General features: G+C 38.0%; 1 protein-coding gene and 1 pseudogene across 49 annotated transcripts in view; one reads left to right on the forward strand and one right to left on the reverse strand.

Annotated features, from left to right (window-relative positions):
- Window positions 1-24,334, forward strand: part of ADD3 (adducin 3) — a 130,198-nt gene that overhangs the window by 14,261 nt on the left and 91,603 nt on the right. The gene's annotated exons all lie outside the window — the stretch shown is intronic.
- Window positions 9,674-16,150, reverse strand: LOC118146386 (immunoglobulin-binding protein 1 pseudogene; annotated as a pseudogene). Its single transcript, XR_013525117.1, has one exon. The product of XR_013525117.1 is annotated as an immunoglobulin-binding protein 1 pseudogene (transcript).

Genomic DNA, 24,334 nt, shown 5'->3' on the forward strand with positions numbered 1-24,334 from the left:
GACTACTTAAAAGCTCAGTGCAATACTCTTGGTGAGAAATGAGGGATCTGGTAGAGGTGGTAAGAATTGATGGGATTCTGGATATATTTTAAAGATAGAATCAATAGGATTTTCTAGCTGGAATATGGGGGTATATGTTGAGATAGAGGAATCAAACTTGACACCAAGATTTTGGGCCTAGGCAAAAGTCTAAGGAGGAGCAGTTTGGAGAATGGAGAGAATAAGAGTTCAGTGTGAGACACATTCATTTGAAATGTCTATTAGACATCTATTTGGAAGTTGCTGTGAGGAGAGATCAGTGCATAATTATGGGCTGACTATATAAACTTGGGAGTTGTCGTTTTTCTTAATTTTTTAAATGGATGCATATTTAATCCCTTTGATGACTAGAATAAACTTTGCTCTAATGTGGATTTGAAGTATTTCTATGCATATTTATGCTTTGAAGGGATTTAATTTATCTTATAAAACCTTGAATTTATTTTAACTTCTACGGACACTTGGTCCTAAACAAAACCGTTTTCTCTAGGGATCGAACAATTTGTTTTTAATCAAAATGTGAAAATAAAAATAAATGTTGTTACCGCCCTTTGAAAATGGAACAGTCTGGCTGTTCCTCAGCGTTAACGTGGTTAAAAATGGTAACAGTTATTATGATCCAGCCCTTCTGGAAGGTATATACCCAAGAGAATTGAAAATGTGTTCCTGCAAAAAACTTGTACACCAGTGACCATAGCAACATTATTCATAATAGCCAAAAAATGGAAACAGCCCATATGCCTGTCAGCTGATACATGGATAAATAAATGCGATATCTGTACATTGGGGTATTATACAGTCATAAAAATGAAGTACTGATGCATTTTATATTATGACTAAACCTTGGAAACGTTCTAAGTAAAAAAAGTCAGATACACAAGACCACGTATTATATGGTTCCACTTGCATGAAATTTCTAGAAAGACATTCGGAAAGGAGATTAGTGGTTGTCAGGAGCTGCGGGGAGGGGGAAATGGGGAGTGGCAGCTGAATGGGTGCCGGGATTCCTTTTGAAAAGGAAAGGTGGTGAAAAGTTCTGAAACTAGATAGTGGTGGTGGTTGTGCAACAGTGTGAATATGTTGAAACCACCGCAGTGCACAATCGGTCAGTTTTACGGTGTGTGCATTGTGTCTCAAGTTTTTAGAAGTACCAGGAAAAAATCTGTGCATGCACATTCAGATGTATAGAAGAGTAACTAAAATAACTTATGTGGACTTTACTTCTAAAACAGAACTGTTTTCCCAGTAGAAAGTTGGATGAAACAATTAACCACACTCAACCTGGTTGATCCTGCTTTGCTTAAAGAGGCAGAATTAAAGTATTTTTCTTGTCCAGGTAGAAATCAGGAGGTGCTTTGTGATTTGTATTTGATAACTCATGGGTGAGTCTGATTTTTTTTTAACAATTGATTTTTGTGGGGGACGATCTAGATAAACTGAGGAAGCCTCTATGATGATCCTTTCCATGGGTTTTAGAGTAGGAACTGTCTTATGAATAAGTTTATTAGGTCTTAAGCAATAAAGGTGGTGTACTTTTCCCCCCCATATCTATAATATTGAAATATGGAAGAATCAATTTCAAATATATTTTTTGAGACGGAGTCTTGCTCTTTGAGGCTGGAGTGCAGTGGCATGATCTCGGCTCACTGCAACCTCCGCCTCCTGGGTTCAAGCAGTTCTCCTGCCTCAGCCTCCCAACTAGCTGGGATTACACATACACTCCACCACGTTGGGCTAATTTTTATATGTTTAGCGGAGACAGGGTTTCACCACATTGGCTAGGCTGGTCTCAAACTCATCACTTTGTGATCCACCCGCCTGGGCCTCCCAAAGTGCTGGGATTTCAGGTGTGAGCCACTGCACCTGGCCTCCCAGTGATTTTTTGTTAGCCAACCCAAAGTTATATTTACCTTTGTAAAAAAACAGAACCATCAAAGATGATGGTATACTGGGTTGACTAAAAAAATTCTAATTTACCTTTTATATACCACTTATCCTAAAGTCATTTTTTAAAGATATAATTGACATACCATAAAATTCACCTCCTAATTTTATTTTGAATATGTTTGTATATTCTTTTTTAGAATGAAAACTTCTAGAAAACAGTGGTCCACATTATTTGAATGGCTCCCATATTCATGACTTGATAAGTTTTCAGTATTTTTAAGGGAAGCATATATGAACCAGACAGAAACCTTAGTGGGGAAGATAGACATTTATGTAAGTAACTGACTCCAAGCCTGAGAGCTATCGTAGAGCAACAATTCAAAGGAAATACAGGTGGCACAGAGAAGGGAAATATCTCACTGGGGAGAAGCAGTTGAGTGAGGAGAGTGGCATTTGACTTGAGCTCTAGAGGATCCAGTAGAATTTCAGCTGTTGGGGAGCAGGTGCATTACAGCCCGTAATACTAGAACATGCAAAGTCATCTAAGTCTGTGGGATGGATATCATGGGAGAGGAAGTAGGAATGATGAGGTAGAGAGGACCAAGTCATGCAGGCCTTGGGTGCTACTTTAAGAAATTTAGATTTTATTCTGTGACACCTCTTTCTGTGTCTGAGATTTGGTGATGTGAAGAAAGTCACAATGGAGAGAGAGAGTGTTGGCAAAGAGATTAGGAGGCATCTCATGAACTAAGGTCATGATTTTGAGATTAGAGAGAGAATGATACAGACTGAATGTTTACTTCTCCCCAAAATTCCTATGTTGAAACATAAATCCCCAGTGCATTGGTATTTGGAGGTCGGGCCTTTGGGAAGTAATTATAAGGGATGAGTGCCCTTGTAACAGAGACCCCAGGGAGTTCCCTCACTCCTTCCCCCATATGATGACTGTGAACAAAGAAGCTGCCTTGATCTTAGACTTCCCAGCCTTCAGAACTGTGAGAAATAAATGTTTGTTGCTTATAAGCTACCCAGTCTATAATAGTCTATTATAGCAGCCTGAACAGACTAAGACAAGAAGGAATGGTACATTTTGGAGGCAGAAATCTATGCAACTTGCTGAACAATGGGGAGACTGAAGAAATATTTAGTCACTGAGGGTCAAAATCTAAATGTGGCATTTGACTCCATTTCCAATACTCTGATTTGACAGAGGAAAGATAACACTTGTACTACTTAGAAATGAAGTAGATTCAGCAAGTCTTGAAGATATATTTTTCTTCCAAAATATAAACATTTTAGAAACTTGACTAGTTCTTAATCTGCTTTACTGCTTAAGTATTAATTACCCAGTTGTCCAGTCTTTGAATTTGTTTTCATTTGTAAATTTGGAAGTGGTTGAATGGTCATCATTTTGGCTAAAGAATAATCTTTTTGTTTCCAATGAAGGTGCTTCCCCATGCTGTATTTTTGCATTTAATTAAAAAACTTTTGTGCAGTGCACTATCTCAAGCAAATTAACACAGGAACAGAAAGCCAAGTAACACATGTTCTCACTTAAATTGGGAGCTAAACATTGGGTACACCTGGACATAAAGACAGCAGTAGACACTGGGGACTACTAGAGGCAGAAGCAGGGTTAGGTAAGGGTGGAAAAACTATCAGGCACAATGCTCACTTCCTGGGTGACAGGATCAATTGTACTCCAACCTCAGCATCACACAGTATACCCATGTAACAAACCTGCACATGTACACCCTGAACTTAAATAAAAGTTGAAATTTTAAACAGAGAACTTTTGTGCAATAGAATAACAAAAGAAGAATTGAAGGCATTGGGCATTGCAATATCAAGTATTGCATGTTGTTATTGCAGGAAGTCATTGTGCCATCTTGGTTTCCCTTTAATAACATGGTGGTTTATCTTAGAACTTCAAAAGTAAACATAGAGTAAACACCTATAATAAAGTATTACCCAAAAAATCACATGCAAAATTATATGTTGCTGTGCGAATTTAGTGGAGAATCCAATCCAGTAAGACGTTGCACATTTGCGTGGTGAAACAATATGATTTGGTTCTTCTAATAGCTTAGTTACAGGCACAGTTTACCATTTCGTTTGTAGCTCCTTGTAGTAAGATATTTAACACAGGGTTTTATATTAGGACGTAGTGATTTTATAAATGGGTGAAAGAAAACACTGAATTTGACAGAACTAACTTTTAAATTATTTCAATGTGAAACTTTTATGCTTACAATTTTTAAATATTAGATGTTTAAAATGACTGAAAAGCAGTTCTTAGTAAAATGAAAATCAGCAGAAAGCACTGAGTTTTTTTTAAAAGCAAGAATGATTTTATTAACTTGGTTTCAAAGTTAAACTTACTGTTTGATTCAAACTTTTATAAAATGCATTTTATTTTATAAATACTTGAAATTTTGAGTAAGAAATATAAGGACATGGAACAAAATAAGGCACAAATGACTGTGCAGTGAAAAGTAAGTTGTCACCCTCAAACCACTCAAGTCTCTTTCTTTTTTTTTTTTGAGACAGAGTTTCAGTTCAACAGCCAGGCAGGAGTGCAGTGGATTCAAGTAGATTCTCATGCCTCAGCCTCCCGAATAGCTGGAGTTACAGGAATGTGCCACCTGGCTATTATTTTTTTTTTTTTTTGTATTTTTAGCAGAGTCAAGGTTTTGCCATGTTGGCCAGGCTGCTCTTAAACTGGCCTCAAGTGATCCACCCACCTCGGCCTCCCAAAGTGCTGTGATTGTAGGTGTTAGCCACTGCCCAGCTATCTTTTCATGTACATTATTTCAGAAATGTTTTTCATTGTTTAATTCCTGAATCAGGACTTTGCCTGCTTACACCTGGTAAATGAATTGCTGCGTAAGAAATAGCTTTAGGCTCCGAAAAAGCCGAGGAAAGAATGTGGTTTCTGGATGTATTGTCCCATTTTATTAAAACATTTCCTTGCCTAGCTTCCCTTCCACTAAGGCAGAGTAGAGGTATAGAAAGTGGGAGGTGGTAGCTGTAATCATCTTTCACTCGTACTATAATATAAATCCTACTTTTTAATTTAAAAAATTGTTTTAAGATTAAGGTTTTAGATGACACAAAATCATTTATTACTATAACTAATTACTATTAAATTTTAAACTCTATATAGGTCTCTATTATGCAGCTAAAGTTACCTGTTTGACATTGAAGCCCATGGAGTTGAGACAAGGGGCACAGCTCCCCAAGCTGTGCAAATTCTGTGATTTTGGGTGGGAGGAGAAGTTTGATAATTGTGGGAGAGATGGGAATCTTCACAGTGTTGGTAGCCAACTTCTGCCTCCATGGCCCAATTAAAAGCAAGTCCCCTAGTAATAGAAAGCAGGGGCTCTCTAGGCATGGAAATTTCCTCAGATGCTAAATTTGTGCCTTTGTGTTGAATCAGGCTTTCTGTTATATAAAAAGAAGTAGGAATTCTCTGTAAACTTTAAAGGAGAAGCAAATAGGAATAAAGAGGGAGATGGTGATAAAAATCTGATTCATAGAATTGTGGAAACCTTACTTCACCCTGTCTGGTTGAAGGAAGTGCCATGTATAAGGCAACATGTTGCTTGTGGCAGATCTAGATTCGCAGCTGAGATTCCTACCTCTGTCCAGTGCTTTCTCACTTTATTAAGAGCCATCTTAACTCCACTCATGCAATGCTGGGGCAAGGGGTTTTGTCAGAATTCCACCTGACCTTTTTCCTAGAGCAGGGTTTGGACAGAAAGAGAGACCCCAATCTCTCAGATTGAGGCTCCTTTTCAAGGGACCTGTATTTTCCTTTAAAAAAAAAAAACAAAAAACAAAAAACAACTTTCATTGAATTTGGGAAAGTTTTGTGAAGTTTTTTCCAAAATCTGTAATGTGTCAGGAACTTTGTTTTCTTAACAAAAGCCACACTGATCTTCTGTATGTTGTTCCAATTTTAGTATGCTCACCACTGAAGCAAGTCATGTACATGGTAAATGTTTCTGACATGTTTAGGAACATTATATTGAAAATTTAGACTGGATGTATTCAGCTGCCTTGACGTTCCTTTTTTGGAAAACAATGTATTTAAATGAGAAACAGTTCCATCCCTCCAATGAAAAGGAATAGTTTTAGGTCATTTGAGTGAAGTAGATTATAGAACTTATGACCCCAATTTTCATTTTTTTTTTTGAGTCGGAGTTTTGCTCTTGTTGCCCAGGCTGGAGTGCAATGGCATAATCTTGGCTCACCACAACCTCTGCCTCCTGGGTTCAAGTGATTCTCCTGCCTCGGCCTCCCAAGTAGTTGGGATTACAGGCATGCGCCACCACACCCAGCTAATTTTGTATTTTTACTAGAGACAGGGTTTCTCCATGTTGAGCAGGCTGGTCTTGAACTCCCGGCCTCAGGTGATCTGCCTGCCTTGACCTCCCAGTGTGCTGGGATTACAAGCTCATGGTGTGAGCCACCATGCCTGCCAATTGTACTCTTTTTTTTTTTTTTTTTTTGGTGGGGGAACTGCTAACTGAAATAACCAGTTTAACTGATTGTACTTTTAAGTCAATTTTAATAGGAGCAGGTACAAGGTCAAGGTACTTGAGAATTTTGGATTTAATGTTTTACGTTGATTTAAACTGGATGGGGTCTGACTGTGTTCATGGTGAAATATTCATATTAAAAATCTTGTAGGTCAGTTTTTATAAAAACAATGTAATATTTATTTTAAGTTAATGGTTGATTTAAAAAAAAAATTCTCCTGGTGCCTTTCCCTGAGATTTTAGTTTATAGAGAATAAAATGTCACTTATGCAGAAACTTCAATTACCTGAAAGTCTTTGGGTCCTTCATTTTAATGAGTACCAGATGATTAAGAATACCACTGGATTTCAGGAATGTATTGGAAGTAGTATCATCTACATGGGTGCTAAAAACAGGTGCTAACTATACCTTTTCTAGTCTGCTGTACTTAGAATCAATATTTAGAATGAAGACCCTAATATCTTGCATAATTCTTAATAAAGATAAATATGTTCATGAAAGTATATGAAACCAGAGCCAGGCGCAGTGGCTCATTCCTGTAATCCCAGCACTTTGGGAGGCCAAGGTTGGTTGATCGTGAGGTCAGGAGTTCAAGTCCAGCCTGACCAACATGGTGAAACCCTGTCTCTACTAAAAATACAAAAATGAGCTGGGCATGGTGATGTGTGCCTGTAATCCCAGCTACTCAGGAGGCTGATTAGGAGAATTGCTTGAACCTGGGAGGCAGAGGTTGTGGTGAGCTAAGATCACACCACTGCACTCCAGCCTGAGCAGGACTCTGTCTAGAAAAAAAAAAAAAATATATATGAAACCAAAAATTGGAAAGATGGCTTTTAAGATGGGGGAATGGCCAGGTGCGGTGGCCCACGCTGGGAGGCCAAGGCGGGCAGATCATGAGGTCAGGAGATTTGAGACCATCCTGGCCGATATGGTGAAACCCTGTCTCTATTTAAAAAAAAAGTTGGGGGAATGAGGGAGAAGACTACATTAGTTAGCTTATTACTGTAATAATTTATTTGACATTTCTGATCAGAGTAATAATTGTGGGTTCCTACCAAAGTGTTTGTCTTTTAAGAGAAAAATCTAGTGAGCTATCAAGAGTTGTAATCATAAGGATTAAGCCTTCTGTTAGTAATGCCTTTTGTACAGGTGGAGTAGCTAGAATTACCCATATGTTATAATTTGAAGTCTCATAAGAAGGCCCTGAAATAGTACTACTATTCTCTCCACCCCAAAATGTAAGCCATATATGTAATTCAAAATTTTCTAGTAACCACATTAAAAACGTTTTAAAGAAACAGGTATGAAATTAGTTTCAATATATTTGATTTAACCCAATATATTTAAAATATAATTTCAACATACAATCAGCATAAACTTTTTTGTTCTTTTTAAAATGCCAAATCTTTGAAATCCTGTCTGTATTTTACGCTTAGCACATCTCAATTCAGATTGGCCACATTTCAAGTTCTCAGTAGTTACATGTGACTAGTGGCTATCAAATTGGATAGCATATCCCTGAAACATCTTTTTTTTGTTGTTGTTGAGACAGAGTCTTGCTCTGTCACCAGGCACCAGGCGGGAGTGCAGTGGCACGATCTCAGCTCATGGCAACCTCTGCCTCCTGGATTCAAGCAGTTCTCCTGCCTCAGCCTCCCGAGTAGCTGGGACTACAGGCGCGCACCACCATGCCCACCTAATTTTTGTGTTTTTTTAGTAGAGACAGGGTTTCACCATGTTGGCCAGGATGGTCTTGATCTCTTGACCTTGTGATCCCCCTGACTCGGCCTCCCAAAGTGCTGGGATTATAGGTGACATATTTCTCTTTTATCCCACCTCAGGGTTGAGAATTCTTCTACTAGCAGTTTTTCTTGGGGGAACTAAAGTCTTGCCATCTCTTCGTATACTCCTTCTATAATTGAATGGAAAATGAGACACTTCAGAGGGGAAAAATACACATTAAACCATTCTTGGGCATGTTAGTTTGAATCATTTTTGCTTTACATGATAACCAAAAGCTAGTACTGCTGAAGAAATGCAACTGTTACTGAATGAAAACTTCAGAGGGCAGGTTCAGTTGGTTATGCTTAAGTGAGGGGAGAGCTTGGTTAGAAAATGTTGTGGGAGAAGAAAAGTTGTGACAGGTTTTGACATCAGATCTTAGAATCCTGTGGCCTTAAACAAGTTAGTTACCTTCTCTGAGCCTTTTTATTTTCTTCACCTATAGAACTGGGGTTAAAAAAATACCTCTCAAACTGCTGTGAGGATTATATGAGATGACATGTAAAGTGAAATACAGATAATATTTGGTACATAGAAGGTGCTCATTAAATATGTATTGAATAAATCCTTGCTGCTTATTTACATCCCTGACTGCCACCTCCCCTTACAAGACAGGAAGAGAGGAGAAAAGCCTAAAATGAATGTAGGAGTATATTAAATAAACAGCCTTTTCACAAAATTGGTGTTTGACCAGAGCAAATGAGTCTCTAAGCATTGTGGTTGAGATTTTCAGTACTTTTATCTGAAAAGTTCAGAAAGTAATGATGTAGAATCGTTTATACTCTGCATTGTTTAAATAGGAAGAAATGAGTTTTGCTTATTTCTATGTATTCCATTAATAGCATCAGTAAATGTTTCTGAATTTGTTTAAGAAAAAAATCACAATTAACTTTTCATCTTTCCCTATATATGGTACAAATTCATCACTTTCGATTTCTTTGAAAGTTTTATCATGGTGGTTATTGCAATTGAATTTAAACATTTTATGTCTACTTTGCAAGTTTAAAATGCAGAGTAATAGATTGTTGTAATGATTAAAAACTTGTAGTAATTGGAACTAAGGAAAACTTCTCTAAATGGAAGAAAACAGCCACTTAGCAACTACAGTTCATGTTATAATGCAAATGGCATATTGTTCTTGTTCTGGCATTAACATTAATTTTTACTTTCTGTGACATTAGCTGTGTAACTGTGTGTTCTGAATCTGTTAAGGAGAAGTCCTCTGCTATGTATCATATTTCTGACTTGCTATATATTTTTAGATATTTATTTGAAAATTTGAAATATTGAAAAGTGGGAAAACATGGTGAGAGATGATTAGATAAGGACTTTCCGAAGCTTTAAGCTCACCAATGTGTAGGCCTCATCTGTGGTAATGTTCTTGGAAATCAGTCACATTTGAAAAATCCAGGTTTTTTTTTTTTTTTTTTTTTTTTTTTGCCAGTAGCATCTGGTTGCACTTTATGTATTTTGAAAGTACATAAATTTGAATTAAAAAAGGAAACCATATGATAAGACTTTTCTTATCAACTGATTGAAAGTTGCTTACAGTTTAGTTGAATTTTAACAAACTTAAGGTGTGTGTGGAATATCCAAATGTGTGGAATATCCCAACAAATCAGACATGAAGAATTTTTAAAGTTATTACTGGCCTTTAAAAATTGCCCAGACTTGTACTTTATTTTAGTAACACTCTTAAGGAATCTTATTTATTAAAAGTTCTTTCAGGTTTGTGGAATTTTGAAGATGCTGACCTGATTGGAACCTACTCTACTGATAGGCAGTCAAGGAAGTGTTGATTTTTATGTGTTAGGCATTTCTCCACCAATATCTGAAACCTGACAGCTATTACTAGTTACATACTTGTATATATGTTTGTCAAGCCGACTGTGAGCTTTTGATATACAGGTGTTCTATAGTAATCTAGGCAGGTAGATTCTCCTGGTAACCTAGAGATTTGTGAGATGATTTTAAGTGACATGGATCTAGGCTAACCTGTGAAACAGGTATTAGGGTAGAGTCTTTAGAATGGGCCTAGGCTTCGTGCCAGAATTATAGAGTGCCACTGTCATTATGGTAACCACTAGCTGCGTGTGGCTGTTTACCACTTGAAATGTGGCTAGTCCTAATTGAATGTGCCATAATTACAAAAATACATAGATTTTGAAAACGTACTACAAGAAAAAGAACACAAACTAACACTTTTTATATTTATTACATTAGCTACAGCTATTCCAGCTGACTTGACTGGGCCAGTTTGTATTACAAGTGCTGTTTTGAGAGCTATTGCCTACAAGCAACCTCTATTTCTTCTCTAACTCCTATTGATGAAGTTTAAAAAATAAAACCAAATTACTTCCTCCATCCACTAGCTCTAATAGTTGCTAACTCCTGACCAGCTTCTTGAAAACAGGTGATAAAAAATAAATTAATAAGACCAGGCATGGTGGCCCATGCCTGTAATCCTAGCACTTTGGGAGGTTGAGGCAGGCGGATCACCTGAGATGGGAATTGGAGACCAGTCTTGACCAACATGGAGAAACCTCCTCTCTACTAAAAATACAAAATTAGCCAGGTGTGGTGGTGCATGCCTGTAATCACAGCTACTGGGGAGGCTGAGGCAGGAGAATCTCTTGAACCTGGCAGAGGTGGAGGTTTCAGTGAGCTGAGATCAAGCCATTGCACTCCAGCCTGGGCAACAAGAGCGAAATTCCATCTCAAAAAATAAATAAATAATAAAATAAACTTATAGCTATTATCTACTGGTACCTACCGCATATGAGGTACTGTGCCAGGTACTTTACACAAGATCATTATTCCTCACATCAGTTCCTCAGGATTTATATTATAAATTTTGAAGAAACAGATTCAGATACATTGTAATTTTGCCCTGGCAGCTAGTATGTGGCAGAATGGAATTCCAACCCATGTCAGCCTGGTTCTAGAACCAATGTTCTTTCAGCTATGTTATACTCTCCTCATTGTTTTTATTTCCTGTGCGTGTCCTTTATCACAAAGCGGAATACTGTGTAAAGGAGTCTCTTGTCAAATGGTGTTGACTGATCAATACTTAGGAACCTTAAGCTGTTTTCCTTTGTCTTGGTGGATGACTTTAATGCACCACCCTCCTAACCTACCTAGTGAGCGGCCTAAATGTTAATAAAGAGACTTAAGCTTTTTTTAAATTTTTTTTTAAATATATATTTTATTGCATTTTAGGTTCTGGGGTACATGTAAAGAATATGCAGGATTGTTGCATAGGTACATACATGGCAGTGTGGTTTGCTGCCTCCATCCCCATCACCTATATCTGGCATTTCTCCCCATGTTATCCGTCGCTGACTCCCTAACCCCCACTGTCCCTCCCCTGGACCCCCTCCACAGACCTCAGTGTGTGATGCTCCCCTCCCTGTGTCCATGTGTTCTCATTGTTCAACACCCGCCTATGATTTGATTTTCTGTTCTTGTGTCAGTGGTGTTTGATTTTCTGTTCTTGTGTCTGCTGCGAATGACAGTTTCCGGGTTCATCCATGTCCCTAAAAAGGACACGAACTCATCATTTTTTATGACTGCATAGTATTCCATGGTGTATATGTGCCACGTTTTCCCTGTCCAGTCTATCATCAATGGGCATTTGGGTTGGTTCCAAGTCTTTGCTGTTGTAAACAGTGCTACAGTGAACATACATGTACATGTGTCCTTATAATAGAATGATTTATAATCCTTTGGGTATATACCCAGTAACAGGATTGCTAGGTCAAATGGAATTTCTATTTCTAGGTCCTTCGGGAATCGCCACACTGTCTTCCACAATGGTTGAACTAATTTACATTCCCACCAACAGTGTAAAAGTGCTCCTATTTCTCCACATCCTCTCCAGCGACTGTAATGATCACCATTCTAACTGTCATGAGATGGTATCGATTTGCATTTCTCTAATGGCCAGTGATGATGACCATTTTTCCATATGTTTGTTGGCTTCATATATGTCTTCTTTTGAAAAGTGTCTGTTCATGTCCTTTGCCCACTTTTGAATGAGTTTGTTTTTTTCTTGTAAATGTGTTTTAGTTCTTTGTAGATTTTGGATATAAGTCCTTTGTCAGATAAGTAGATTGCAAAAATTTTTTCCCATTCTGTTGTTTGCCGATTCACTCTAATGACTGTTTCTTTTGTTGTGCAGAAGCTCTGGAGTTTAATTAGATCCCATTTGTCTATTTTGGCTTTTGTTGCCAATGCTTTTGATGTTTTAGTCAAGAATTCCTTGCCTATGCCTATGTCCTGAATGGTTTTGACTAGGTTTTCTTCTAGAGTTTTTATGGTGTTAGGTCTTATGTTTAAGTCTTTAATCCATCTGGAGTTTTTAGTGTAAGGTGTCAGGAAGGGGTCCAGTTTCTGCTTTCTGCACATGGCTAGCCAGTTTTCCCAACATCATTTATTAAAAAGGGAATCCTTTCCTCATTGCTTGTTTTTGTGAGGTTTGTCAAAGATCAGATGGTTGTAGATGGGTGGCGTTGCCTCTGAGGCCTCTGTTCTGTTCCATTGGTCTATATGTCTTGTTTTGGTACCAGTACCATGCTGTTTTGATGACTGTAGCCTTGTAATATAGTTCGAAGTCAGGTAGCATGATGCCTCCAGCTTTGTTCTTTTTGTTTAGAATTGACCTGGCTATGTGGGCTCACTTTTGGTTCTGTATGAAGTTTAAGGTGTTTTTTTCCAGCTCTGTGAAGAAGGTCATTGGTAGCTTGATGGGGATAGCATTGAATCTATAAATTGCTTTGGGCAGGATGGCCATTTTCACAATATTGGTTCTTCCCAACCATGAACATGGAATGTTTCTCCATCTGTTTGTGTCCTCTCTTATTTTGTTGAGCGGTGTTTTGTAGTTCTCCTTGAAGAGGTCCTTTACATCCTTTGTTAGTTGCATTCCTAGGTATTTTTTTCTCTTTGTAGCAGTTGTGAATGGCAGTTTGTTCTTGATTTGGCTCTCTTTGTCTGTTATTGATGTATAGGAATGCTTTTGATTTTTGCACATTGATTTTTGTATCCTGAGACTTTGCTGAAGTTGCTTATCAGTTTAAGGAGTCTTTGGGCTGAGACTATACAATCATGTCAGGGGTCTTCTAAATATACAATCATGTCATCTGCCAATAGAGACAATTTGACTTCGTTCTCTCCTAATTGAACACCCTTTATTTCTTTTTCTTGCCTGATTGCTTTGGCTGGAACTTCCAATACTCTATTGAATAGGAGTTGTGAGAGAGAGCATCCTTGTCTAGTGCCAGACTTCAAAGGGAATTCTTCCAGTTTTTGCCCATTCAGTATGATATTGGCTGTGGTTTTGTCGTAGATAGCTTTTTTTTTTGTTTTAAAGATATGTTCTGTCGATACCTAGTTTATTGATAGTTTTTGGCATAAAGGGCTGTTGAATTTTGTCAAAGGCCTTCTCTCATCTATTGAGATAATCATGTGGTTTTTGTCTTTGGCTCTGTTTATGTGGTGAATTACATTTATAGACTTGCATGTGTTAAACCAGCCTTGCATCCCCGGGAGGAAGCCTACTTGCATATGTTAAACCAGCCTTGCATCCCCGGGATGAAGCCATAGTGATGGGTAAGCTTTTTGATGTGCTGTTGCAATCGGTTTTGCCAGTATTTTATTGAAGATTTTTGCATCTATGTTCATCATGGATATTGGCCTGAAGTTTTCTTTTCTTTTTGAGTCTCTGACAAGTTTCAGTATCAGGATGATGTTGGTCTCATAAAATGATTTGGGGAGGATTCCCTCTTTTTGGATTGTTTGGAGTAGTTTTAGAAGGAGTGGTACCAGCTTTGTTATGTCTGGTAGAATTCGTCTGTGAACCCATCTGGACCTGGGCTTTTTTTGGTTGGTAAGCTATTAATTGCTGCTTCAACTTTTGCCCTTGTTATTGGTGTATTCAGAGTTTTGACTTCTTCCTGGTTTAGGCTTGGGAGAGTGTAAGTGTCCAGGAATTTATCCATTTCTTCCAGGTTTACTGGTTTATGTGCGTAGAGTTGTTTGTAGTAACCTCTGATGGTGGTTGTATTTCTGTGGAATCTGTGGTGATATCCCCTTTATCGTTTTCTATTGCAGCTGTTTGATTATTCTCTCTCTTCTTTTTTATTAATCTGACTAGTAGTCTATTTTGTTGATCTTTTCGGAAAACCAGCTCCTGGATTTATTGATTTTTTTGAAGGGTTTTTGGTGTCTCTATCTCCTTCAGTTCTGCTCTGATCTTAGTTATTTCTTGTCTTCTGCTAGGTTTTGAGTTTTTTTGCTTCTCTAGCTCTTTCAATTTTGACGATAGGGTGTCGATTTTAGATCTTTCCTTGCTTCTCATGTGGGCATTTATTGCTATATATTTTCCTCTAGACACTGCTTTCAATGTGTCCCAGAGATTCTGCTCTGTTGTGTCTTTGTTCTCATTGGTTTCAAGGGACATCTTTATTTCTGCCTTCATTTCATTGTTTATCCAGTCAACATTCAAGAGCCAGTTGTTCAGTTTCTACGAAGTTGTGCAGTTCTGAGTTAGTTTCTGCATTCTGAGTTCTAACTTGATTGCACTGTGGTCTGAGAGACTTGTTTGTTATGATTTCCATTCTTTTGCATTTGCTGAGGAGTGATTTACTTCCAATTATGTGTTCAGTTTTAGAGTAGGTGTGATGTGGTGCTGAGAAGAATGTATATTCTATGGATTTGGGGTGGAGAGTTCTGTAAATGTCTATTAGGTTTGCTTGGTCCAGGTCTCAGTTCAAGTCCTGGATATCCTTGTTAATTTTCTTTCTGGTTGATCTGTCTAATATTGACAGTGGAGTATTAAAGTCTCCCACTATTATTGTGTGGGAGTCTAAGTCTCTTTGTAGGTCATTAAGAACTTGCTTTATGTATCTGGGTGCTCCTGTATTGGGCATGTATGTATTTAGGATCATTAGCTTTTCTTGTTGCATTGATCCTTTTACCATTATATAATACCCTTCTTTGTCTCTTTTGATCTTTGTTGCTTTAAAGTCTATTTTATCAGAGACTAAGATTGCAACTCCTGCTTTTTTGTGCTCTCCATTTGCTTGGTAGATCTTCTTCCATCCCTTTATTTTGAGCCTATGTGTATCCTTGCATATGAGATGGGTTTCCTGGATACAGCACACCCATGGGTTTTGACTTTTTATCCAATTTGCCAGTCTGTGTCTTTTGATTGGGGCATTTAGCCCATTTACATTTAAGGTTAATATTGTTATCTGTGAATTTGATCCTGCCATTTTGCTTCTAAGCTGATATCAATCCACCTCTGAAGGTAAAGAAGGTAATATTCATGAACTTGCTCATCATCTGCTTGACCAGTTTCCACAGCAGATTTCATTGTAGGCAACCTATGCTCCAACTCCTTCTTCTGCTTTTATCTCTCTATTTTAGCCTGTCTTTGTGATACCGTAGCAGCGAGCCTAGGATAAGCCCTGGAGGAATCAGCAGTGTGATTTTCAGTTGAGTTGTCCTTGGTTGTGGGCATCTCAAACTCTGCCACATGATGGCAATGGCAGTGAGTTAAGTAGTTTATAAAGTGTTCTTGAGCCTGCTGCAAATGATCTAGGTGCTTCCTGGGGTTGACTTGTTTCATGGTGAGGGCTCCTTGAAATGCTGGCACCAACACATACTTCAGATCAGTGGAAGCAGTCTCTTCCATATCTTCATTTCAGCTGAACAAGTCGAGCTGCTTTAACATTTTGGCAGCCTTCTCAAGGAGGTCCAAGCCCTTGAACACCTTCTCCTGGACTATCCGGGAACCGGCGGGTTCAGTCACTACTTCTACTTTGTCTAGAAGTCGTTTGCTGGTTTCGAACAGCTCCGGGAGCCATAGCAGCAGTAACTCATCTTCAGCCGCCATCTTGAGGAGGTAGCAGCTTTTTTTTTTTTTTTAAAGTAACTTACAAAAATTGACGAATGAAAATCATGTATATATCATCTGAAACATGATTTGGAATGTGTACATTTGGAACATAAGGTTTTGGAATATGATTTATGAGAATGCATAAATCAATCTAGTTGACATGTGTATTACCTCAAGAACATTTAAAAGTTTCCCCTCTTAGCAACTTCCAAGAGATTTAATGTTATTGGCAGCCTGTTGAACAGTATAGCCTATGAAAGAGCATCTTTCCCACCTGGAAAATCAGTCACAAAAAATATTTCAGATGCCTTCAGGAAGAGATACAAGAAGAGTCTCCTTTTCTAAATACCAGGATTATCAAATCTTGGACTTTAGAGACTGGCCATATAAGGAAAGGGCTTTTTATAGACAAAGAGGGTTGAAGTAAAATAATGGGATAGAATAAGCATATTGAGCTGGATAAGTCTTATATAATCCTAGGTCATCTCTTAATGGCCATGTCCTTGACATTGTTGCATTAAGAATGAGAGCATGGGAAAATAGTCCATGTGTTGGCATGCTAGTCTCTACATTAGAATAGATGTGATCGCAACTCTTGAGTGCTCTTAAAGGGTGGATTCTGCATTCAATCATCCATTTCTGCCTTGGTTCAGGCTCAAGTATGTGGTGGTGACTTTGGAAAGATAAGGAGAGGAAAAGGAAGGACAAAAAAGGAAGGAAACCAGACTAGGGAGGTGGGTAGCAGGGATACTGGGGCAAATTCAAAGTGCAAAGCATACATGTATGTGCATATTATATTTATAATAGCTATGTAAACTGTAAAATACTGTTTCAGGAAAGAAAGTATAGTATAGTAGAAAGAGAATTTCTAACTAGGTGGTATGGATTCAGTTTTGTCAGCTCTACCGTTACCCTAACTTTATAGAATCTGAGATAATCACTATTCTATTAATATTTCTCTGGCTTTCCTTCCTGATTAAATAAGATGATGTTAAGTTTGAAAACACTTTGTGCGTGCTCATATACTGTATACATGTTGTTGTTGTTTTTATACTGTTAATTATTTTACTCTTCATCTGAAGTATCGACTACCAGAAACTTTATCGAGAGGAAAAAATTTGTACCCAAGAACACACACATTATGATTAAGAGAAGTTAGAGTTAAATTAAATAGCCAATTTAAATAGGGCCAATTTGGCTCGCATCCTAGGCTTTATAAAAGAGACAGTGGCAGCCTTGTGGGTGAGGGGAATGTGGACCTAATTACTCATTTAATTTAATCATTCATCCCTTTAACTCCTTTAAAACCTGACTTTTGTAGGTTGATTATATAATGTGTGAGAGCACAGTGTTTCTCTTTGAGTGAAAAACCCTGTTGAATGGCTTTACAAAAAGAAGATTTTGATATGTTCATAATAATAAACTTGGTTTGCATTTCTTTGAGGCTTATGGTCTTCAACTTCTGACCAAGTTAGTGAAGGGTTGCTATAACTACCAGATGGCAGTCTTTTCCGATCCAGTGTTAGATGCCAACAGACTAATAACAGAATAGATGTAAGCAGAATTCAAGCACAGCATTTGAAGTATTGTTTAAATTGGTCATCTAGCAAATTTAATATAGAGAGGATAAACTGAATATGTTCATGTTGCCCTACAATTGTTTGGTTCTCAGGGCAGTCCCAGAATGCATCTTTAATTTGTGTTCCATGTAAAAAGCTGGGTACAGGGATATTTTGCCAAGTGCTGGTTTGAAATTTACTTGGGATCCATCCAGCTGGCAGGTCAGTTGTACTAATCAGATGGGCCTGTTTCTGGGGAATGGGATTTCATAGAGGGAGTAGTGTTCTTGAAGTATAGTTACTTAAAAACCAGTTAATTTTTAATTTAAAAATTCTCATAAGTGCTATATTAAAATGTATATAGTACAAATATTATGTATATAGTGGAAATACTTTGTGCATTCTTGCAAATAATAGGGACAATAAATTCATTGTACTCTACTCAGCTGCTTTTAATTTCTATTTTGAGTCTCTGGGACCATAATTTGCTAGTTGCCTCCAGTGTTTATTAGGATTAACTCATCTGCATTTCCCACTAATGTGGATCATTAGTTCTAAGAGATTTCTCAGGATAAAGAGTGCCAAATATGTTTGGGAAACTATTTTCTGTGCCGTCTCTTAAAGGTTCATATTGTACCTTAGCATAGCAAAGACTGAGAAGTACTGCAATTAAGTGCGGGTTTGCCTTGTTTTGTTAAAACTCAGTGTGTCTCAAATATGTTACGAGACCACAGAAGTCTGTCTAATGAAATCAGTCTCTCTAGTTCCATCCTGTGGAGCCCCTCTTTCTTAGAACACTCTTAGGGAAAATACCACCCTTAAATGATGAGTTAACAGTTCTTAACAGAGTTTATTTTTTTGATTACATTTTTGAAATATCACAATTAAAATTGGTAGTTACGAATATCTCAGCCTAGGGGATATAATGCTTTTGTTTTAAAAATCAGTATTCATAAGGCCATTTTACATAGAAATGTTCATTTTTATGGGGTATGTCTTTGAATTGATATTGATGTATATCTTGTGGGGGCATTTTGATATTTTATAAATATAATTTTTTGTTTAAAAAAATTACCTTTATTTTTGATAGCCCAGATAGTTTCTTTAGCAAGCTATTTTATAATTTAAATTATATTTTTTCATTAATAAAATATAATTATTTTAAATTATAAGATAAATGGTTTAGCAGCAATTAAACTAGTCTATAATTCTCATTTGAAGACCAAAGATTTCAGTAATCCAAGATACTGCCATGTGATCAGTTATATTAAATGAGATTTTGAGACTCTCAACCTAGACGATACTCTAAAGATAAGCAAATTACTTACGTATACCAGTCTACTATTTGTATTCTCTAATCTGAATATAAAGGATTTTAAGCATTTTTTGCTTTCCATGAATTCCTTAAAAATGACTTCTGAGAATGTTTTTTAAAAAATGTTATATCTAAATGTGATTCCTGAATCATCCCCGGGTTGTAAAACTGGCATGTTGTGTCATTTTGTGAGTAATAGGAAATACTAAGTATAGACAAGCTTCTAAATGTAAGCCAATGCATAAATTAAATAAATTAAACCAAAAAAGATTAACCAGCCATGTTTCAGGTTTTGGAACATGTAATGTATAAATGTTAACTTACCAGAAAAAATAGTTCTTTACCATTAACCCTCAAACCAAATCATGAGACATGCTTTATTTTCAGTTGCATTTGGAAGACCATATTTGTTAGCTTTGGCTTACCATTTGTTTAATGTTTAATGCTAAGTAGTATTTATAACCAGCTCATCAAACACAAAGTGAATTCTGAGGGAGAGATTCTTTCATATTGAAATATAAAATAAACTTTTTGTCCTTAGGGTTTCCTTAGAGGGTACAAGATCTGTAAGGTAATTAGCTCATCCATCTCTCATCATCTCTGCACCCCCTTGTTGCTGTACCTTCATTGATACTCCTTTTCCACCTCTGCTCTATCCTTAACCCCACCCATCAGCATCCCATGTTTTAAAGAAATTACAGGTAAAGGGAGTAAACTCACTAGAACAGCCTTTACTCTGAAGGATGTTGCTTGGGGAGGAAGCCTAATGATTAGAGTGAAAACTGACTCCACCAGGAAGCAACTGCCCAGCAACAGAAGTGCTATGAAAAGCCCAAAATCCAAGTTCGACTTGCTGAATAAACAGAAGTAGCTCTTGCAGAGCTTTGTTAGCTGCCTATGGTTTGACTCTTTTTCCTTTCTACTATCAGTAATGGTATGAATCCTTTTAGACTGTGGTACTCAGACTTTAGCATGCATTGGAAGCACCTGGAGGGCTTGTTAAATCATAGATTTCTAGGCCACATCCCACGCTTTGACTGTTAGGTCTGAACTAAGGCCCAATAATTTGCATTCTAACAAGTTTCCAGGTGATGCTGTTGGTTTGAGACCAAGTTTGAGGCTCACTGGTTTTGTTTGACTAAGAAATCTGAATTTTCTCTCTTGTGTCATCACCGTCCCCATCAAAGCCTATCATCAGCTGGATGTGATGGCTCACGCCTGTAATCCCACCACTTTGGGAGGCTGAGGCAGGCAGATCACCTGAGGTCAGGAGTTCGAGATTAGCCTGGTCAACCTGGTGAAACTCTCTCTCTACTAAAAATACAAAAAATGAGCCAGGCGTGGTGGTGGGTGCCTGTAATCCCAGCTACTCTGGAGGCAGAGGGAGGAAAATCGCTTGAACCTGGGAGGCAGAGGTTATAATGAACCAAGGTTGCGTCACTGCACTCCAGCCTGGGCAACAGAACAAGACTCCATCTCAAAAAGAAAAAAAAGCAACCTGTCATCTGTTGTGGAAGCTCTTTCTTATTAGCTTTTCCTACATTTGTTTCATCTACAGTGAGGCAGCATTGTACCATGGAGTCCAGTTTCATTATTATAATTGAGAATATCTTTACCAGTTTTGGAATTGTTCATACCTTCTCCAAGTTATATTTCTCATGTGATAATCCCCTTACATAGTTTAGAAAGTATATCTTCCTTTTAAAATGTTCACATTTCAATATTTAAGTAGATGCTTTCACTCTCTGAGGTATTGTCATATGTGATCTTCTAAGTATATATTGTCTGTTTAAGGCACGGGGATGGTATTTCATAGAGGAGTGTGCAGGTCATTCCACAGCAGTAGAAAGTAGTGTTATGACTAGCCTTCTGGGGTTAGATGTTAGGTGAGGAGAAAGATCTTTTGCATATTCCTCTTCAAACAGCTGTTGCTTTAGCCACAAAAAATACAGCTTCTTTTTTACCTGGGCCACAGTTAACTAGACTAGTGCTTTTTGCTTCCCATAAGTGGTCAGATTCTAATTTCTGAGGGTAAGAGGTGGGTTCTGGGAGCACCAGGTACCTAATAAGAAAATACTAGTTGGAAAGAATTTCTTGTTTTATATGAGGAAATAGAACATTTCCTGGACTTGCCTAAATAAAGCCTTACAGCCAGTTAAATACACATCAGTTGACCACTGTTTCAGTCTTACCACAGGTTCCTGCTGTTCTTTAATATTGGCATGAAATTTTGTGGCACAGTCAGGTTACCAGTTCAGCTTCTTAAGTTTATAGGCCAGGGAGGTGACTCACGCCTGTAATCCCAGCACTTTGGGAGGCCAAAGCAGGCAGATCACTTGAGGTTAGGAATTTGAGACCAGCCTCGCCAACATGGTGAAACCCTGTCTCTACTAAAAATATAAAAAATAGCCAGGTGTGGTGGTGCGTGCCTGTAGTCCCAACTACTCAGTAAGCTGAAGCAGGAGAATTGCTAGAACCTGGGAAACAGAGGTTGCAGTGAGCCGAGATTGTGTCACTGCACTCCAGCCTGGGTGACAGAGTGAGACTCTGAAGGGGAAAAAAACTCTTTATAATATTTATTTTTAAAATCACATTTTGGTGATTTAAAATTTGTACAAATTTAAAGAAAACACTGCCGTATCATAACATATGCTACATTCAGCACTAGTTTTATGTATGTTTGTTTCTGACTGTAAAAACAGAATAAATTCATAAGATATTTGGAAAATACAGCAAGTTGGTATATAAAAATTAACAATAAACCACGACCCGGAGATAGACTCTTATATTAAAGTAGGTTATCTATGCTGATAAATATCCCCAGAATTCAGCAACTTATCTTTCACTTATGTGCAGTTCAGTGTAGACTAAGTGAGAGTAGAAGAGGGTTTGTCTTGAGACCCAGGCTTATTCATCTGGTGGCCCCCATGCCCCAGAGCCTTTGAATTATGCCTTGCGTCTTGGATCTTTTGCATCCAGCCAGTAAGGAAGGAGAGAGACCCTGGAAAAATCCTTAGTAGGTTTTAAGAACTAGAGCTCAAATCTGGGGCAGCAGCATAAAAACAATTTTGTATGCTGTTTTTTTTTTTTTTTTTTGGGAGGCAGTGTCTTGCTCTTTCGCCAGGCACCAGGCTGGAGTGCAGTGGTACAATCTTGGCTCACTGCAACCTCCACCTCCCGGCTTGAAGCAATTCTCCTGCCTCAGCCTCCCTAGTAGCTGTGACTACAGGCCAGCACCACCATGCCCAGCTAATTTTTGCATTTTAATAGAGATGGGATTTCACTCTGTTGGCCAGGATGGTCTCAATCTCTTGACCTCATGATCTGCCAGCCTCGGCCTCCCAAAGTGCTGGGATTACAGGCATGAGCCATGGTGCCTTGCCTTGTATGCTGTCTTATTAAAACATTTAACATTTGTCCTTAATCATTAAGTATTGTTAGAGTATGCAGGACTTACAATCTGTCTTATTAACTGTTCTTTTTAAACTGATATGAAAGATAGCCTATCTATTATAAAAGCACTCTTTTAGCTCCTCTTTAAAAAGGCGTGTTGTCTTAATACACTGTTTCTGAAGGGTCACACTTATATATGTTAAAATGTTTGTATTCGTTGACTTGATAATTCTACTTCAAAGAACTTGTACTGTATACTACAGAGTGCAAATGTGAAAAGTTATCTGTATAAAGATGAAATTTATGTTTGTAAACTAGTAAAGACTAGAAAAAACTGGACATGTTTAAAAGAGACTGGTCAAATTAATGTTAGGAACTACACATATACAACATTAGAATATAATGCAGCCATTAACAATGATGTTTATTTGCTTAGAAAGATGTTTAATAAATGATAGGCTGTAATATGTAATGAAAAATTGATTACATGAATGTACATGTATATGTGAATAGATAACTTTATGTGTGGAGGATATTACCACAGTGTTTCCTAGTGATTATCTGCGTTGGCAGATTTGTGGTGATTTTTAACTGTTCAAAAACTCTTCAGAAATGTTTCTGTAGTTTTTAATCGTAACAATGAGTTACGATTGAAGCCCACTCTTGCCAGCCCCTCTCCCTCACCTTGCACATTGCTTCTGGTTTTGAGCTTTCCTAGCTCTTCTTCTTCCAGAGTAATCATGCTGTTGCTTGCCCCACTCACTTACTCCCCTACCACCACCTCCAGTCCTTGAAGATCTTCTGACTTAAAAGTTCTCCTACCCCAATTTAAGCACTCAGGCACTGATTGGAGAAGAGATTGAATTAGTGACATGGAAAAAAAAATGTTCAGGGCCATAATTTAGGTGGAGGGACTAATGAGGAAGGAGTGTGGCCCTGGCCTTGAGGCATGATGCAATGGCAGAGAGTCCCAGCCACCTGGATATAATCTAGGAGGATTGTCTTTTAAATTAATGCTAATTATGGATATCAAAGTGAAGCTATTACAAACTGTTGGCAGAAGTTATTTCCAGTAGGAAAGCATACAGTGAGCATCCTGTTTAAAGAAAAAAGCAAAACCATAAAACACTGTATTAGTTATCTGTTGCTACATAACAAATTACCCCAAAACTAAGCAGCTTCAGACAACAAACACTTATTATCTCACAGTTTCTGTGGATCAGGAATCCAAGAGCAGCTTTGCTGGCTTGTTCTGGCTCAGGATGTTTCATGACATTGCAGTCAAGCTGCTGGCTGGGGCTTCAGTCATTTCAAGGCTTGACTGGAGCTGGAGAAGCTGCCTCTCAGTTCCCTCTTGTTGGCATGCCGTAGTTCCTCACAAGCTTATGGTGGAGAGCCTCAGTTCCTTGCTAAGCAAGCCTCATCACAGGGTAGTCTGAGTGTTCTTAAAAGGTGGCAGCAGGCTTCCCTTGGAACAAATATGAGGAGGGGGAGGATCCAAGATGGAAGCCAGATTTAAAAATCATCTATTCTTGTAAACATACTACCACTTCTGGCTCTATTGCTATTGCTCTCTCAGACCAACTTGATACAGTGTCAGAAGGGACTACCCACAATTGTGAATACCAGGATGGGGTGGTTAGCGACTTTTTCTTAGAGGTTGCCTGCTGCAAATACTCATGCTGTTGCTAGGTAAACCTTTAGAAAAGTGTTTTTTTTTTTGTTTGTTTTTGTTTTCAGATTCCCAAACTTTATCTTATAAAGATATGTTAGATGTTGCTAGTTTGAATGAGGTTTGGGTGAGAATATATTTAGCGGAACATGTGAAATGGCTTTCTTATCAGTCTAGTGGAGATTATGTAAAACCTTTGCCAAGACTAGAAGGTGATTAACAGGCCAGCTTACCTGAAACATG

The sequence above is a fragment of the Callithrix jacchus genome, chromosome 12 (genome assembly GCF_049354715.1).
Source record: "Callithrix jacchus isolate 240 chromosome 12, calJac240_pri, whole genome shotgun sequence".
In the NCBI taxonomy this organism is placed as follows: Eukaryota; Metazoa; Chordata; class Mammalia; order Primates; family Cebidae; genus Callithrix; species Callithrix jacchus.